Source organism: Pan paniscus, chromosome 8 (assembly GCF_029289425.2).
Source record: "Pan paniscus chromosome 8, NHGRI_mPanPan1-v2.0_pri, whole genome shotgun sequence".
Lineage (NCBI taxonomy): Eukaryota > Metazoa > Chordata > Mammalia > Primates > Hominidae > Pan > Pan paniscus.
Genome location: NC_073257.2, coordinates 85763154 through 85780783, shown reverse-complemented (window position 1 = coordinate 85780783; position 17630 = coordinate 85763154). Strand labels below are relative to the sequence as shown.

The following is a 17630-nucleotide window of genomic DNA, read 5'->3' as shown; positions in this document are numbered from 1 at the left end:
AATCAGTACTCTGTAAAATGGACCGATCAGCAGGACGTGGGTGGGGACAAATATGGGAATAAAAGCTGTCCACCCCAGCTAGCAGTGGCAACCCGCTTGGGTCACCTTCCACACTGTGGAAGCTTTGTTCTTTTGCTCTTCAAAATAAATCTTGCTGCTGCTCACTCTTTGGGTCTATGCCACCTTTAAGAGCTGTAACACTCATCGCGAAGATCTGCGGCTTCATTCTTGAAGTCAGCGAGACCAAGAACCCACTGGAAGGAACCAACTCTGGACACACCAGCTGCTTGGGAGGCTGAGGCAGGAGAATGGCGTGAATCAGGGAGGCGGAGCTTGCAGTGAGCCAAGATTGCACCACTGCACTCCAGCCTCGGCAACAATGCGAGACTCTGTCTCAAAAAAAAAAAAAAAAAATTTGTGGAGATGGAGTCTCACTATGTTGCCCAGCCTTGTCTCAAACTCATGAGATCAAGCAATCCTGCCTCAGCCTCCCAAAATACTGGGATTACGTGTGTGAGCCAATGTGCCTGGCAAGTTATCTCTTTGAGAGCATATTTTCAGTTCTTTTGGATATGTAACCAAAAGTAGAATTGCTGGATCATATGTCATTTTATTTTAATTTTGAAGAACTATCATACTAATTTTCATACTGGCTATACCATTTGACATTCTTACCAGTGTGCACAAGGATACCAATTTCTCCACGTTCTTGCCAACACTGTTTTTTTTGTTTTGTGTGTGGTTTTGTTTTGTTTTTTTGAGATGGACTCTCGCTCTGTCGCCCAGGCTGGAGTCAGTGGTGCGATCTCGGCTCACTGCAACCTCCGCCTCCTGGGTTCAAGCGATTCTCCTTCCTCAGCCTCCTGAGTAGCTGGGACTACAGGTGCGCACCACCACACACGGCTAATTTTTGTATTTTTAGTACAGGCAGGGTTTCACCACATTGGCCAGGCTGGTCTCGAACTCCTGACCTCATGATCTGCCCCCTTCGTCCTTCCAAAGTGCTGGGATTACAGGTGTGAGCCACTGTGCCTGGCCACCTTTTTTTTAATAGTAGCCATCCTAATAAGTGTGAGGTGATATCTCACTGTGGTTTTGATTTATTTTCCCTAATGATTAGTGAACTTGAGTGTCTTTTCCTGTGTTCGTTGGCCATTGGTGTATCTTCTTTGGAGAAATGTCTGTTCAAGTTCTTTATTTTTTAATTGTATTTTGTTGTTGTTGAGTTGTAGGAATTTTTTTGTTGTTTTTGTTTTTGAGACAGGGTCTCACTCTGTCACCCAGGCTGGAGTTGAGTGGTGTGATCTCGGCTCACTGCCACCTCTGCCTCCCGGGTTAAAGTGCTTCTCCTGCCTCAGCTTCCCAAGCAGCTGGCATTACAGGTGTGCGCCACCACGCCTGATTAACTTTTTTGCATTTTTAGTAGAGACAGGGCTTAATAGAGACAGGTTTAGTAGAGATGGGGTTTCGCCATGTTGGCCAAGCTGGTCTCAAACTCCTGGCCTCAAATGATCTGCCCGCCTTGGCCACCCAAAGTGCTGGCATTACAGATGTGAGCCACCGCACACGGCAGGAGGTCTTTATATATTGTGGATATTAGCCCCTTATCAGAATAATGATTTACAAATATTTTCTCCCATCTCATGGGTTGTCCTTTCTCTTTTCCTTTGATTCACAGTTCTGTTTTTTTAAAATTTTATTATATATTTTCTAAGACATTTAAAAGAATAATACAGTAAACATCTTTATAATCGCCATCCAGCAAATTAAATATTAGTAAATTGGTTTGCTCCCGAGTTTCCCCTTATTGATTACAAGTCCCTCACCAAAGGTAACCACTAATGAATTTGATTTTTCTCTGACATAGTTTATACTCCTTAGACAGCCTGTTAGCGTATTAGAAGCTTGTGATGACTGAAGTAAAAATACTGCAAAGGTCCTGGGGAAGGCTAATTAGGGTGGGATGAGTTCTTTCTTAGATTTTTGTGATGCTGTTTTCAAAAGCCCAGTTCAGCACCCTATCAGAGATACTTGCACATAATAGGTGTACAGAAATGTTTGTTGAATAACTATTTGGAACCCATGTACTTCTGATTGAAGATATTTTGTACCACTATTATACTATTTTCTTTCTTTCTTTTTTTTTTTTTTTTGAGACAGAGTCTTGCTCTGTCGCCCAGGCTGGAGTGCAGTGGTGCGATCTCAGCTCACTGCAATCTCCACCTCCTGAGTTCAAGCAGTTCTCCTGTCTCAGTCTCCCAAGTAGCTGGGACTACAGGCGCACACCACCATGCCTGGCTAATTTTTGTATTTTTATTAGAGACAGGTTTTCACCTTGGTCAGGCTGGCCTTGAACTCCTGACCTCAGGTGATCCACCCGCCTTGGCCTCCCAAAGTTCTGGGATTATAGGCATGAGCCACAGTGCCTGGCCACTATTATACTATTTTTTTTTTTTTTGAATCAGAGTCTTGCTCTGTCACCCAGGCTGGAGTGCAGTAGCATGATCTCAGCTTACTGCAAGCTCTGCCTCCTGGGTTCACGCCATTCTCCTGCCTCAGCCTCCTGAGTAGCTGGGACTACAGATGCCCACCACCACGCCTGGCTAATTTTTTTATAATTTTAGTAGAGATGGGGTTTCACAGTGTTAGCCAGAATGGTCTTGATTTCCTGACCTCGTGATCTGCCCACCTCGGCCTCCCAAAGTGCTGGGATTACAGGCGTGAGCCACCGTGCCCGGCTATTATACTATTTTTTCATGAAGTGAAGTTTACATATCTCTGTATTAGGATTACTGTATACTTTACCAATAAATAGACTGCTATGGCAGAATAAAGGTTTTCTTAGAGGTAGTAAAACTGAGGGCAAACCTGAGTTGGGAACATTTTAGCTCTAAATACATACAGTACATTTAGCTGCCTTGGCTAATTTAACTTTTAGACAGGGCAAATGGAATAAGGCAGATGTTGAGGTGCTACATTTTTGGTTCAGAAAAATGGTTGTGAGTTTTGAAAGAAGGCATGATTCTGGTAAGATCTGACTGTGGGCAAGGGGCTGTTGAAACAAACAGTGCAGTGTTTCCAGGGCAGTGGTGAAGGACTTGACCTCCATTGTAGCTGAAAATGAAGTCCTTCTCTAACAAAGCCATAGTAGCAGCAGCAGCAGCTGTTGCCACTGCCACCTGCGTTCAGTGGCTGTGTGAGGTGGCTAGACCAGGAAATGATTCCATGGCACTAGGCATGTATAAGGAAAGACTTACTTTGGCTCTGGCAAAGTGGTTGTACAGGTTGTGGGTGTCACTTTAAACATACAAAGATCTGCTTGCTGGAGGAGGGGCAGCTTCTTGAGGATCAGGTGTGCATCTGAAAGGGATGAGCTCATCCTTCTAACCAGACCTGCTCTAGACGCTGACTGAATGTTTTCCTAGTTCCAAGTCCCGCAGCTGGGAGAAGCAGGAAATGATTGACGCTTCAGGCACTTGGTGAGTAGCAAAAAGAAAGAAAAAAAAAGGCATTTTTGGGGAAGCTTTTGAAATGTGTGTGTGAGTATCAGGTTGAAGGTGACATACACACACATTCAGTCTTTCTCTAAGTTGAGGATTGCAGTAAAGTGTATGGTGGTATTGAGGAAAGCAAAGCTTTGGTGGTTCTAACTTTATTCTACTGCTTCTTTTTGAGGTGACTTTCCATGACTTAACAATTTTGTTTCCTACACTGTCTTGACTGGTTTCATTTCTCTAGGAAATAAGAATCCCAGGAGCTCCTTTTTTATTTTCAAGGATCTTCATGACTTGTTTTGGAGCTTTTATTGATGGAACTTATCCCACATTAGAAGACTTCTGTGTTGGATTTCAGAGCTCCTATACATGATCCTGTTTTGTTTTAATTTACCCAAACTTTCCTATTCACTTTAAATAAGGTTCTTAAACATGAAATTGGTTTAGAAAAGAAATATCATTTATTATTTATTTGTAACCTTTATTTTAGGTTCCAGGGTACATGCGCAGGTTTGCCATATAGGTAAACTGCATGTTACAGGGGTTTGATGTACAAATTATTTCATCATCCAGGTAATAAGCATAGTACCTGATAGGTAGTTTTTTGAGATAGAGTTTCACTCTTGTCACCCAGGCTGGAGTGCAGTGGCGCGATCCCGTCTCACTGCAACCTCCGCCCCCCGGGTTCAAGCGATTCTCCTGCCTCGGCCTCCTGAGTAGCTGGGATTACAGGTGACCGCCACCACACCCAGCTAATTTTTGTATTTTTGGTAGAGATGGGGTTTCACCATGTTGGCCAGGCTGGTCTCGAACTCCTAACCTCAGGTGATCTGCCTGCCTCAGCCTCCCGAAGTGCTGGCATTATAGGCGCAAGCCCCTGCGCCTGGCCCCTGATAGGTAGTTTTTTGACTCTCACCCTCCTTCCACCTTCTATCCTCAAGTAGGCCCCAATTGTTTATTATTTTGAATGGAACTTTTTATCTTGAGATAATTCTAGATTTATACAGAGTTAAAATAAATAATAATATTGACCTGATGTACCATTTACCTCATTTCCTCCAATGGCAATATCTTCCAAAATTATAGTACAATTTTACAACTGGGGTATTGATGTTGATACAGTCAAGGTACCAAATATTTTCATCACCACAGGATCTACCATGTCCTTTTATAGCTACCCCCACTTCCCTTCCACCCCTACACCTTTCTTAACTCCTGTCAACCGCTAATCAAAAAATCAATTTTTAGCAGAGAAAATTTTGTGTGCAATCCTGAGAAGTTCTGTATTAAAGATCCACATGGCCTTATGAAAAGAGCCCTTGGGCCGGGCGCGGTTGCTCACAAGTGTAATCCCAGCACTTGGGAGGCCAAGGCGGGCAGATCACCTGAAGTCAGGAGTTCGAGGCAGGCTGACAAACATGGAGAAACCCCGTCTCTACTAAAAATACAAAATTAGCTGAGCGTGGTGGTGCATGCCTGTAATCCCAGCAACTCGGGAGGTTGAGACAGGAGAATCGCTTGAACCCAGGAGGCAGAGGTTGCAGTGAGCCAAGATCACGCCATTGCACTCCAGCCTGGGCAAAAAGAGCGAAACTCTATCTCAAAAAAAAAAAAAAAAAAAGCCCCAAAGTGCAATCGATTTTGGTTCATTGTAGCTCTTTACCTTGGGCAAATAATTTTAATTTCTCTGTGCTTCAGTTTCCTTATCTGTAAAATGGGATAGTGGTATATTAACCTGTTTTGCAGGATTTTTGAGAAATTGTAAAACTCTTCCAAAAAATAAATATATAGATTATTATTAGCAGCAGGGATAATTGTTTTCAAACTGGAAAGTATATAGCAAGTTAAAAACTGGAAACTGTAGCCTAAGATGGTAAGAGTGAACATTTTTAAATGAATTTAAGTCTTAAGGCTGAAATGAATTACATTTCGGGGTGCTGAATTAACTGGCTGATGATATCAGAGCCACTGTCTTTGAGAAACCATAAAGACTAGAGAGAGACAAATGTCTTTATATCCAAAAAGAGGAAAGGAAAGTAGTTGGAAAACCATAGACATGTAAAATTGTTAAATCTTGGGGAAATTCAATTATAAAGGACTAAACATGATATGCAGTATTAAGGAGAAAAAAGAGTATGGGTTGATTGATCATAACAAATTACTTCTGTTTCTATTTTTGAATTTCATTACTTCTATTTAGGATTAAGAGGTTTGTGGATCAGGGGATTGTTCTACATATAGTGAGTAAAAATCCCGTCAGTTTCACCGTCTTTCATGTGGCTGATAATGTAGTGATACAAATTTCATTGATTGGTTAAGTGAATGTGTCAGACATCGAATAACTGTATCCACTGATCATCTTGATTTTACCAGGAAGATCCTGGTAGGTTATTCTTATTTTTTCCATGGGCAGTCAGTCTGCATGGGTTATTTTATTTTTTTTGAGACGGAGTCTTGCTCTGTTGCCCAGGCTGGAATGCAGTGGCGTGATCTCGGCTCACTGCAACCTCCCCCTCCTGGGTTCCAACGATTCTCCTGCCTCAGCCTCCCAAGTAGCTGGGACTACAGGCATGCGCCACCAAACCCAGCTAATTTGTTTGTTTGAGACAGAGTCTCTCTCTGTCGCCAGGCTGGAGTGCAGTGGCGCTCTGTTGGCTCACTGCAACCTCCATCTCCTGGGTTCAAGCGATTCTCCTGCCTCAGCCTCCCAAGTAGCTGGGACTACAGATGCACGCCGCCACACCCAGCTAATTTTTATTTTTATTTTTATTTTTAGTAGAGATGCGGTTTCACCATGTTGGCCAGGCTGGTCTCAATCTCCTGACCTCGTGATCCACCCGCCTCGGCCTCCCAAAGTGCTGGGATTACAGGTGTGAGCCGCTGTGCCTGACCAATTTTTGTATTTTTAGTAGAGATCGGGTTTCACCATATTGGCCAGGCTGGTCTTCAACTCCTGACCTTGTTGTGATCGGCCTTCTCGGCCTCCCAAAATGCTGGGAGTACAGGCGTGAGCCACTGTGCCCGGTCAAAAGTTTTAATTTTGATGAAGTCCAATTTATGTATTTTTTTCTTTTGTTACTTGTGTGATGTCTTTGCCTAACCCAGGGTCATGAAGATTTATGTCTATGTTTTCTTCTAAAAGTTTTATAGTTTGAGCTCATTCATTTAAGTTTTTGATCCATTTTGAATTAATTTTTGCATATGGTGTGAGATAGGAGTCCAACTTTTTCTCTTGCATATGGGGGATATTCAATTATTCCAGCACTATTTATTAAAAGACTACAGTAGTTTCTCCTTATCCATGAAGGATATGTTGCAAGACCTCCAGTGGATGCCTGGAACCATGAATAGTACTGAACCTGACAGCTGTTAATTGGAACATAATTCTGTTCATTTCTTCCACCCACAAATTTAGTGCCTTTTCCAACCTTTTTTTTGAGATGGAGTCTTGCTCTGTTGCCCAGGCTGGAGTGCAGTGGTGTGATCTCGGCTCACTGCAACCTCTGCCTCCAGGGATTCAGGTGATTCTCCTGCCTCAGCCTCCCGAGTAGCTGGGATTACGGGTCCCCACCACCATGCCCAGCTAATTTTATATATTTAGTAGAGACAGGGTTTCACCAAGTTGGCCAGGCTGCTCTTGAACTCCTAACCTCAGGTGATCCACCCGCTTTGGCCTCCCAAAGTGTTGGGATTACAGGAGTGAGCCACCACACCTGGCCGCCTTTTCCATCTTAACTAAGCACTTATGTAAACACTGAATGGGTTCATTCTGCCCATTGCCCCAATACAGCTGATTTATCAAGACAGGAGAATAGCAATGGAGAAAGAGTTTAATTCACATAGAGCTGGCCGCACAGGAGACCAGAGTTTAATTATTACTCAAATCAGTCTCCCAGAATATTCCAGGATTGGGGTTTTTAAGGCTACTTTGGTGGTTAGAGGGCCAGAGAGTGGGGAGTGTTGATTGCTTAGGTCAGCAATGAAATCACAGGGAGTCAAAGCTGTCCTTTTACACTGAGTCAGTTCCTGGGTAGGACCGCAAGACCAGATGAGACAGTGTATTGATCTGGATGGTGCCAGGTGATCCATTGAGTTCAGGGTTTGAAAAATATCTTGAGCACCAATCTTAGGTTTTACATTAGTGATGTTATCCCTAGGAGCAGTTAGGGAGGTGTAGAACCTTGGGGCCTTTAGCTGCATGATTCCTAAAGCATAATTTCTAATCTTGTAGCAATTTGTTAGTCCTGCAAAGGCAGTCTAGTCCCCAGGCAAGAAGAGGGTTTGTTCTGGGAAAGGGCTGTGTTTTTGTCTTTGTTTCAAAGTTAAACTATAAGTTCCTCCCAAAGTTAGTTCGCTTTATGTCCAGGAATGAACAAGGACAGCTTGGAAGTTAGAAGCAACAGGGAGTCAAGTAAGTCAGATCTCTTTCACTGTAATAATTTTCTCAGTTATAATTTTTGCAAAGGTGGTTTCACTTACCATGAACTATGGCCATGACTTTTTGCAGTTTGAGGTGTGACAGTAAAACTAGCATGAATTTCCTTTCCTTCTTCACAATGTCATGCATGGATTTGTTCTTATGGTAGACCTTAGCAGCTTTAGTGTATGATTCTTTTTCTTTCCTTATTAAGTCGATAACTTCCACTTTTTCACTTAAAGGAAGCACCTTATGGCTTCTCTATGGCCTGTTAAATTGCCAGTATCACTACTCTTGCATTTGGGAATATTATTAAGTAAAATAAAGTTACTTGAACATAAACACTGAGAGACCCTTTATTCTTTTTTTTTTTTTTTTTTTTTTTGAGACAGGATCTCACTCTGTCCAACTCAGACTGGAGTGCGATGGCCTGATCTCAGCTCACTGCAACCTCCACCTCCCAGGCTCAAGTGATTCTCCTGCCTCAGCCTCCTGAGTAGCTGGGATTACAGGCGCGTACCACTACTGCCTGGCTGATTTTTTTTTTGAGACAGAGTCTCACTCTGTCACCCAGGCTGGAGTGCAGTGGTGCGATCTCGGCTCACTGCAAGCTCCGCCTCTCAGGTTCACACCATTCTCCTGCCTCAGCCTCCCGAGTAGCTGGGACTACAGGCGCCCGCCACTACGCCTGGCTAATTTTTTTGTATTTTTAGTAGAGACAGGGTTTCACTATGTTAGCCAGGATGGTCTCGATCTCCTGACCTTGTGATCTGCCCGCCTCGGCCTCCCAAAGTGCTGGGATTACAGGTGTGAGCCACTGTGCCCAGCCTAATTTTTGTATTTTTAGTAGAGATGGGGTTTCACCATGTTGGTCAGGCTGGTCTTGAACTCCTGACCTCAAATGATCTGTCCACCTTGGCCTCCCAAAGTGATGGGATTATAGGCATGAGCCACTGCACCCGGCCTGTTTTTTTTGTTTTTTTGTTTTTTTGTTTTGAGATGGAGTCTTGGCTCTGTTGCCCAGGCTGGAGTGCGGTGGCACCATCTCAGCTCACTGCAACCTCCGCCTCCTGGGTTCAAGCGATTCTCCTGCCTCAACCTCCTGAGTAGCTGGGATTACAGGCACACGCCACCATGCCCAGCTAATTGTTGTATTTTTAGTCAAGACGGGTTTTTCACCATGTTGGCCAGGCTGGTCTCAAAATCCTAACCTCAAGAGATCCGCCTGCCTTGGCCTCTCAAAGTGTTGGGATTACAGGCGTGAGCCACCGCGCCCGGCTGATTACTTTCTGTAAGACTAGCATTTACGTAATTCTTTGGTGTGCTTGAGAGGGATTTTCATACTCTTCTTGCCTTCTAGGAGCTTTAAGTCCAGTCCAAGACTTTTAAAAACCCTTGTTCTATAGACAGGGTGGTTAATGTTCATAATGACATAATGCTATTTGATATACTTTTTAGAATTATGCAAGATATAGTTAAATAAATGAATTTAAACAATAATGATGCTATAACATTAGAAGCCCAAATGTGTGGCCCCTATCTCCCTCTCTTCTTTCTTTAGAGTCCGTTTATATGAGAAACGGACTCAAAATCTTGGATGATTTTGCTGCTCAGGTCTGTGATTAACAGCCAGAGTTTCTCCAAAATGTATTCTTTGGATCAGTTTTTTTCTCTTCCCTCTACCCTTTCTGCAATATTCCTCTTTTCAGTAATGCGTACTTGAGTGAAACAACCAACTCTTTAAGGTACACGTGCTCTGCCAACATTGTGAATAAATCTCAGAATAAAAACTAGAGTCACCTCTGATTGCACAGGGATTGCACCTGTGACTAGCCACTGCACTCCAGCCTGGGCAACATAGTGAGACTCTGTCTTTAAAAGAAAACACCAGTGGGGCTTGGTGGCTCACGCCTGTAATCCCAGCACTTTGGGAGGCTGAGGTGGGTGGATCACCTGAGGTCGGTGGATCACCTGAGGTCAGGAGTTTGAGACCAGCCTCGCCAACATGGTGAAACTCCATCTCTACTCAAAATACAAAAATTAGCCAGGTGTGGTGGTGTGCACCTGTAATCCCAGCTACTCAGGAGGCTGAGGTAGGAGAATCACTTGAACCCGGGAGGCAGAGATTGCAGTGAGCTGAGATTATGGCACTATACTCCAGCCTGGGTGACAGAGTGAGACTCTGTCTTCAAACAAAACCAAGATAAAAAAAAAAAAAGTTAAAAAAAAAAACCCACTAGACTCAAATTAGTTATGTAGTTTTCCCTGTTTTTCATCTACTTCATGGTATATTCTTCCTTACAACCTAGAGTCAAAGGCTAGAATATTTTCTCTTAGGTTCCTTATTAGCTAAGATCAAGTCCATCTCTAATTTTTGTTTGCTAGAACTCCAGTTTAACAGCTCCGAATTAAGCTTCCCCTCTCCCCAGGATCAAATGATAAAGGCTTTCATTTGATATAAAGCAGTCTCTTCCCCACCCCTCCCCACCCCAATCCTCCAGTTTATTTAAAAGTCTCAGCCTAGGTAACATACTAAGACCCTGTCTCCAAAAATCTTTAAAAAATTAGCTGGGTCTGGTTGTACACACCTGTAGTCCCAGCTACTCGGGAGGCTGAGGGTAGAAGATTGCATGAACCCAGGAATTTGAGGGTTCAGTGAGCTGTGATCACACCACTGCATCCAGCCTGGGCAACAGAGGAAGAACCTGTCTCTTAAAAAATAAAAAGTTCCCAAATTTTGTCACTACATTCTAAAATCTAGAGTCTTTTATTGGCCAGGCACAGTGGCTCACACCTGTAATCCCAGCACTTTGAGAGGCTGAGTCGGGTGGATCACTTGAGGTCAGGAGTTCGAGACCAGTCTGGCCAACATGGTGAAGCCCCATCTCTACTAAAAATACAAAAACTAGCTGGGTGTAGTGGCACCTACCTGTAATCCCAGCTACTGAAGAGGCTGAAGCAGGAGAATCACTTGAACCTGGGAAGTGGAGGTTGCAGTGAACCGAGATTGTGTCACTGCACTCCAGCCTGGGTGACAGAGCAAGACTTGGACTCAAAAAAAAAAGAGTCTTTTATTTTCCAATCTCGTGTTCCTACTGCGGAGCCACTCAGTTCCTGCCTTTACTGCCGACATCAGCATTATCATTAGCATCTCAGAAATAAAAGACAATGATGGTTTGACTTTGGGGTTACTCCAGAGGGAGTTATTTTGGTTTTTCTTAGAGAAATCCTCTGTTTCTCTTTTATGACTTTTAAGAGAAGCAAAATGTTCTTTCATTACATTGAACATTCTGTTGTACCTTACTCTATTTGCTAGTAGAAACCAATAATGAAAAGCTACGGAATGTGACCAAATAGGACTTTTCAGCCTGTGCTTTTCCATTACCCTCCCCACTACCCTCCAAGGATTTTTCTTGATTGATTTACTCAAATCCTAAATATTGTTTCTCCCTGCTAATAATATTTATATTTTTTCAGAGACCTTTGTCTATTCTGGTCTAAGGTGGACCTATTGTGGTGTTACATATTCCCTGCAAAGTACTTGAAAAATATGACTTGTTAAGTTTTGTTGAAGCACAGTTTTACAAAGTACTGTTGTAACTAGTCATCCAACTTTAGAATACCTGAACATTTAAACTAAAACCCTATTTTAAAAAATAATAATCTGAAACACTATGTATCACTCTCCCTCTTGACGTAGTTAGCAATCATGTACCCAAAACCTTTTCTTTCTATTTTTTCTTTTCCTTTTTTTTTTTTTTTTTTTTGAGACAGGGTCTTGCTCTGTGGCCCAGACTGGAGTGCAGCGACACAATCACTGCTCACTGGGGCCTTGACCTCCTGGGCTCAAGGGATCCTCCCACCTCAGCCTGGAGTAACTGGGACCAGAGAGGTGCGTGCCACCACACCAGGCTAATTAAAAACTTTCTTTCTTTCTTTTTTTTTTTTTTGTAGAGAAGGGGCCTCCCTGTGTTGCCCAGGCTGGTCTTGAACTCCTGGGCTCAAATGATCCTCCCGCAATGGCCTCCCAAAATGCTGGGATTACAGGCGTGAGCCCCTGCACCCGGCCTATAAAACCTTTTCTACAGGCAGTTCGACACTCACCTAACAAAAACTTGTAGTTACCCAATTTTTTTTGAATGGAGAAGCCCAGTGGTTGATACAGGGTTCTCTTTGTGCAGTCTTGAAGAGGGAATAAGAAATGTCTGAAAATAACTTATGCAAGGCAGAATGTGAGTATCATAGCAGAGTTTTATGGGAGGTGTTTTCTGAGGGGCCTCTGGAGAGATTACAATCTATTAGAGTGAGATTTCCCTGTGGATCACTTCCCTTACCTGGATGAGACATGAAAAGTAATGTTGTCTAGTTGTAATCAGGGTTGAAGCTCTGTAACTCTGTCCCAGTACTCTAGTTTTATTTGGTTAGTTTCACAATGAATATATACCTATATTTTAATGACTTGATTGAAGAGCTTGGTCTTGATGTTTGTATGTCTTTATTTGCAGTCAGCACTTATCAGTAGAAATTTTGTGTTTCACACTTTGAAATGGCATTACTACCTCCTCCTCCACCTAGCACCACTAGGAGACCTGAGTTAGAATGCTAATGGTTAACAAGAAAAGCAACAGTATCTTTTTTTTTTTTTTTTTTTGTGGCACTTTCCTTGTGGCCAAAGGACTACTTCAATTTAATATACTGTATTGTTAAAATGTAAGAGCTTAATTAGTTTTGGACATTGCCCATGTTTGTTAAATTTTACCAATAAATCTTAATTACATCTTTTTTTTAGTCAACTCGTATATTTTCTCTCAACCTATAGAAACACAACAGACCTTCATATTTGGCAAGGATTCTGCTGATGAGTTTTTTTCATCAGTATGCTTATAAAACAACTTCTTTCAATAAAACTGTTTTATAACCTCAGGTAATACGTAGAAGGGTGTGTGTTGGTCCTCTGGGGCCTTTGTGCCCTGCCTGCAAATGCAAGTTCTCGGTTGACTGATCACATGTTTGGGGGTGGGACTCTGCCTGCTGTTTGTTCTTGGTGATGTAACTAGGTCTCTTCCCCGAGAGAGGGGTGGAGATCTTTCCCTGTTGTGGACTTTGGGGTTGAGAACCCTTAGATCCCAAGCATTTTAAAATTGACTCAGTAGATTCCAATGGCTCAGTTTAAATAATAATTTTCTTTAATAGTGTGGCTCGTTTAAGACAGTTGGAGGAGTTTTGCCTATTAAAATGATTTGATTTAATTTAAGCCCAGTCTTGGAATTCTGAATTAGGGATTCCAACAATAACATTGTTTTGATTATTCTGTAAACAACTACAAAAATGTTGTCTTCTCGTGCTCCTTTTGACTGCAGTGCAAAGGAATTTTTTTGTGGGGGACTGGCCCTTCTTTGGAAGCAGCAGCCACCCTGCAAACCTTATTGTTTGATGACCTTTGTCATCAGGAATGCCCCAGGAAACAGCTTCATAATTGTTTTTCTTAAGCCTCAGGTGAAGTTTGTGATAACGTCCTTTCAAGTTACTTTTGGTTAGTTTCTTAAGTTTACTTTGTTTTTAATTGGAAGCTCCACCTTTTTAACTTTGTCATGAATTGTCAGTGCTGAGTTCCTGGTAGTTGGTAAAAAGAATTGCCTTCTCTCTGATATCCTGTTCTGCGGGAAGTCCTTGTGGTTTAGATTCACAGTTTCTCATTGTTGCTAGCTACAGTCGTCTCCTCCCTCCTAGCCTTCCCTCCCCACAGCTCTAGCTATTCCCATATCCCTCCCCATTCTTGTATCACTTGCCCCACAGATACCCTCGTGATTAGAGGTCTTTTGCTGGAGGTTGACTGTGCTGTCTGGTAAGTATTGTAGTTGTTGTGGTAAAAACAGATAGATAGAAGATTGCAGGAACCGGTTAGTTTTTGTGAAGTTTTCTTTCTTTTAAAAAAAATATTCCCAAGCACTGATTAATAAGCTATTTCTTTTAATAGCAGTAGTTTAAACTTTGAAATTGAGATTTTAGGACTCTCAACTTTCAAGAGGCATCTTTCAAGCTGTTGTTTGTGCTCTTTCCCCCTCCTCTCTGTTTCAATTATTGGATTTTGGAGATTTCATATTTTTTCCAAAAAAAAAATCATAGATTTTCTTGAGTTCCTTAGAATTAAAGGCAAGAATTGTGGATTTAGTATTTTAAATTTCCTTCAAACAGAAGAAGGTTATTTGTGATTTCTTTATATCTATTTTCAGTATTAACATACTGGTTAAAGTAGTAATGAAGAAAAAAGAGCCTATTTTGTGGCTAAATTGGAAAGTAGCTGAATGATTCTTTTTTCCTATCAGCAGAATAGTGTTGGCAAAATCCACTAAGATTTTGGCAATATGTTGTCAATTCTGAGAGATGGTTTGCCAAGTACTTCAGGTTAACAGATGCTTCTGGGAATGATTTTTGGGAAGTTAGATAGATTTGTTCATTAGCACCTGCTTCCTTGAGGCATGAGGCCTATGATCCTTTTGAAAGTAAAATATTTAATATTTGATATTTAAATTGAGTCAAATATCACTTTCATAATGGGCTATTTCCTTGCGTTTTGTGTTTTGAGCTTCTAAGAATATTTGTGTGTGTATTAAAAAAAATTTTTTTTTTGGATACTGGATGGTTGATACTTTGGTATTTCAAGCAGTTATAAGTGATGAGCTTTGGATTCTCCCAAACTACTGCTAGTTAGAAGTCATCTTTATGGTAGATGGTGTGAGAGGAAACTTGTTTCTGGGATTTCATTGCTGTTCAGTTGAGGCACTTATTCAAATGATGGTTGTATTCGTACAGTAATGATTTCTTGAGCTCCTAATATGAGGTAAGTGCTGGGTCCTTGCTAAGTGCTTTGCATTTACTTCTAATTCCCAGTACAACCTGGCCAGGTAGTAGTAGTAGTATTGTCCCTCTACAAAGCGGCTATACATAGGTAGAAAGAACATGGGTTTTCTTTCCTGCAAAGTGAGAAAAATAATCACTATTTGCCAGGTTAATTGTGAGAATTAGAGGATATACCATGTGTCCAGTGCCTAGCGCAGTGCCAAACATGTAGTTTGTATTCACTAAGTGGGCTACCATTATTATAATTTTACACCTGATGAAAGAGGATAAGTAATCTGCTGAAGGTCACTCAATTGTAAGTGGTAGAGCTAGGATGTGAACTGGCTCAAAGTGTGAAGTCTGGTAGCATGTTTTCATTTGAGTATTGTAAAGGCTGTTAGAGTAGATTTCATTCCTTCTCATCCCTTCACCTCCTGCCCCTACAGAGGAAATCTTCTTTATAGATATTCTCCTTTCTTTGGTATCCTCTGTTGCCCTCCCAGTCAGTCATGTGCTTGCTCTCTCACACTGGAGTTGCTTGTGCCATTCAGTACCAGTGTTCTCCCAACAGAAATGAGTCAAGCCAGTGCTGTCAGTTTGCTTCCCCTCCTTTTTTCCTCTTGTTGATAGCACTGTCATACTTTCATTATTGTTTGTACTGAAATAATTTGAGTACGGGTATATTTATAATGATTAATAAATAATGCATTGATGGAATCAAGTGTTTAAAAAGTCTTAGTGATTCATAAAATTCAGGATAAAAATCTCTGGTTCTAAATGATTAAATCAGAAGGTTATTATATAGGGTAACTTTCTGGAACTCATTGTTTTGCTATCCAGGGGCCTAATAAATTGCTATTGATTTTTGTTCCTTTAACCACTGCTGTTACTAGTTTGCTGCTATTGGCAGTAGGGTTTAGAAAGAACATTTCGTTTGTCCTACTGACCATAAAATAGAGTATCTTTCTTCTGTAGACCTTTTGGAAGCGCAAGGTATGATTTAGATGCGATATGATTTAGGCAGGAGATTCAGGGACAAGCTAAAGAGCTGTTTGGTTATGCCTGTAACTGAGTTATCTCTAAACGGAAAAATGTGAGTTTGATTGGTCTCATGAAACTTAGTTCTTCATTTATTTGTTTAACAAGGAATGAGCATTTGTTGAGTGTAAGGCAATGTAACTTTCTACCTTGTATTCTAATAAAGTATTGATATACTGGTTAAATATTGATTCATGATGTTCCTGGGAGGGAGAGAGAAGTCCCAGTTGGTGTGGAGAGGTATTTAAAAAGACAAGCATTTGGGAAATGAATTAATGTAAATGACTGCTCCTTCCTGCTGATGTATGACTATTAGTAGTTCCTATCACTGTAAGTAGCCAGTGGTATGACTTCTTCAAATAGGTTTGCTCAGTGGAAAAGATTGCTAGTATTAGGTAGGACTGGGAAGATGGGAGGAGCATTCGTTGATTGAGAAATACAAAAAACAAAGTAACTGGGCATGTGCACAGAACAAATCTTTTTGTATGTTTTAAGGGTAGATGAGGTTGGAAATGTGCAGGGGATAAGATTGTGGAAGGCCATTCAAAGCCAGAGTTTTGGCTGTATTTTGTCACTGAAGTTTTCTAAGCTAATTGTGATTCATCAGTTTGCTTTTGCAATATTGTATAGACGGGATTAGAGAGGAAAGAATAGTTAGAAAGTTTCTGCAATAGTCTAGGTGAATTGTATTGAGAATGCACTGGTTTTAGAATACATTTTTCCCAGGCTGGGCGCGGTGGCTCACGCCTGTAATCGCAGCACTTTGGGAGGCTGAGGCGGATCGCTTGAGGTCAGGAGTTTGAGACCAGCCTGGCCAACATGGTGAAACCCCATCTTTACTAAAAATACAAAAATTAGCTGGGCATGGTGGCACACGCCTGTAATCCCAGCCACTATGGATGGAGGCTGAGACAGGAGAATTGCTTGAGTCTGCGAGGCGGAGGTTGCGGTGAGCCAAGATCACGCCACTGTACTCCAGCCTGGGTGACTGCGAGACTCCGTCTCAAAAAACAAAAACAAAAACAAAAAACAACAACAACAAAGGATACATTTAAGAAAAAAAAAAGGATACACTTTTCCCCATTTTTTATATGGCCTTGGGATTTATGCTATCAATTATAGTTTAATCTCCTGAAATTTTTATAGTAGTTATATGTGTGTGTGTGTTTGCCTGTAAGAGAAAGAGAGATGGGGGAGAGATAATGCATATAGAGGATGGTCAGTCATCATAATCACAGTTACTCTTTATGGAATTCCTGTTTTGTACCTGGCCCTAAGTATTCTGCATACATTATTTTGTTGCATCCTTTCAGCAGATCACATTTATTATAGGTAGTAAATGGCCTGAATGTGATGGAGCTAGGATTGGAATGTAGATTCATCTTATTCTTCATCATCATTATCCTCACCATAATCATCATCAAAACATTTATTCCACACTTACCACATATTAGGCACTGGGCTAATTATACATATCTACATTATTTTATTTAATTCTTATAACAATCCTATGAGATAGATGTTATTATTAGTCACATTTTTTCTGATGAAGTACCTAAGAGTTAGTTCAATAACTTGGTCAATATGCCGCAGCTGTTAGATGGTGGAGCTGAGACCTGTTCTATTCCACTAACTCTGTGTCCCCAAGTTGTATAATTCACATAATGTTCTCTAGGAATGGGACCCTTTGGATCTCCACTATAAGCATGTTACCTCCCGAGGTTCTGCAATATTGTTGGCCCTGCAGAGGGTGCACTTTTTGTTTTTTTTGAGATGGAGTCTCGCTCTGTTGCCCAGGCTGGAGTGCAGTGGCGCAGTCTCGGCTCACTGCAAGCTCCGCC

The 17630-nt window shown here is 41.6% G+C and overlaps 1 protein-coding gene across 39 annotated transcripts in view; it reads left to right on the top strand.

Annotated features, from left to right (window-relative positions):
* Positions 1-17630, top strand: part of USP54 (ubiquitin specific peptidase 54) — a 130443-nt gene that overhangs the window by 22957 nt on the left and 89856 nt on the right. For 13 of the 39 annotated variants that reach the window (XM_057298929.2, XM_057298928.2, XM_034930796.3 and 10 more), the window contains exon 1: positions 11677-13756. The exons of 14 other annotated variants lie outside the window; for them this stretch is intronic. The gene's annotated coding sequence lies outside the window, so the exon portion shown is untranslated. Of the gene's footprint in view, positions 1-3042; positions 3480-11670; positions 13757-17630 lie in introns of those variants that run through there. 12 more of the 39 variants (XM_008969030.4, XM_008969027.4, XM_008969029.4 and 9 more) reach the window with 7 other exon arrangements.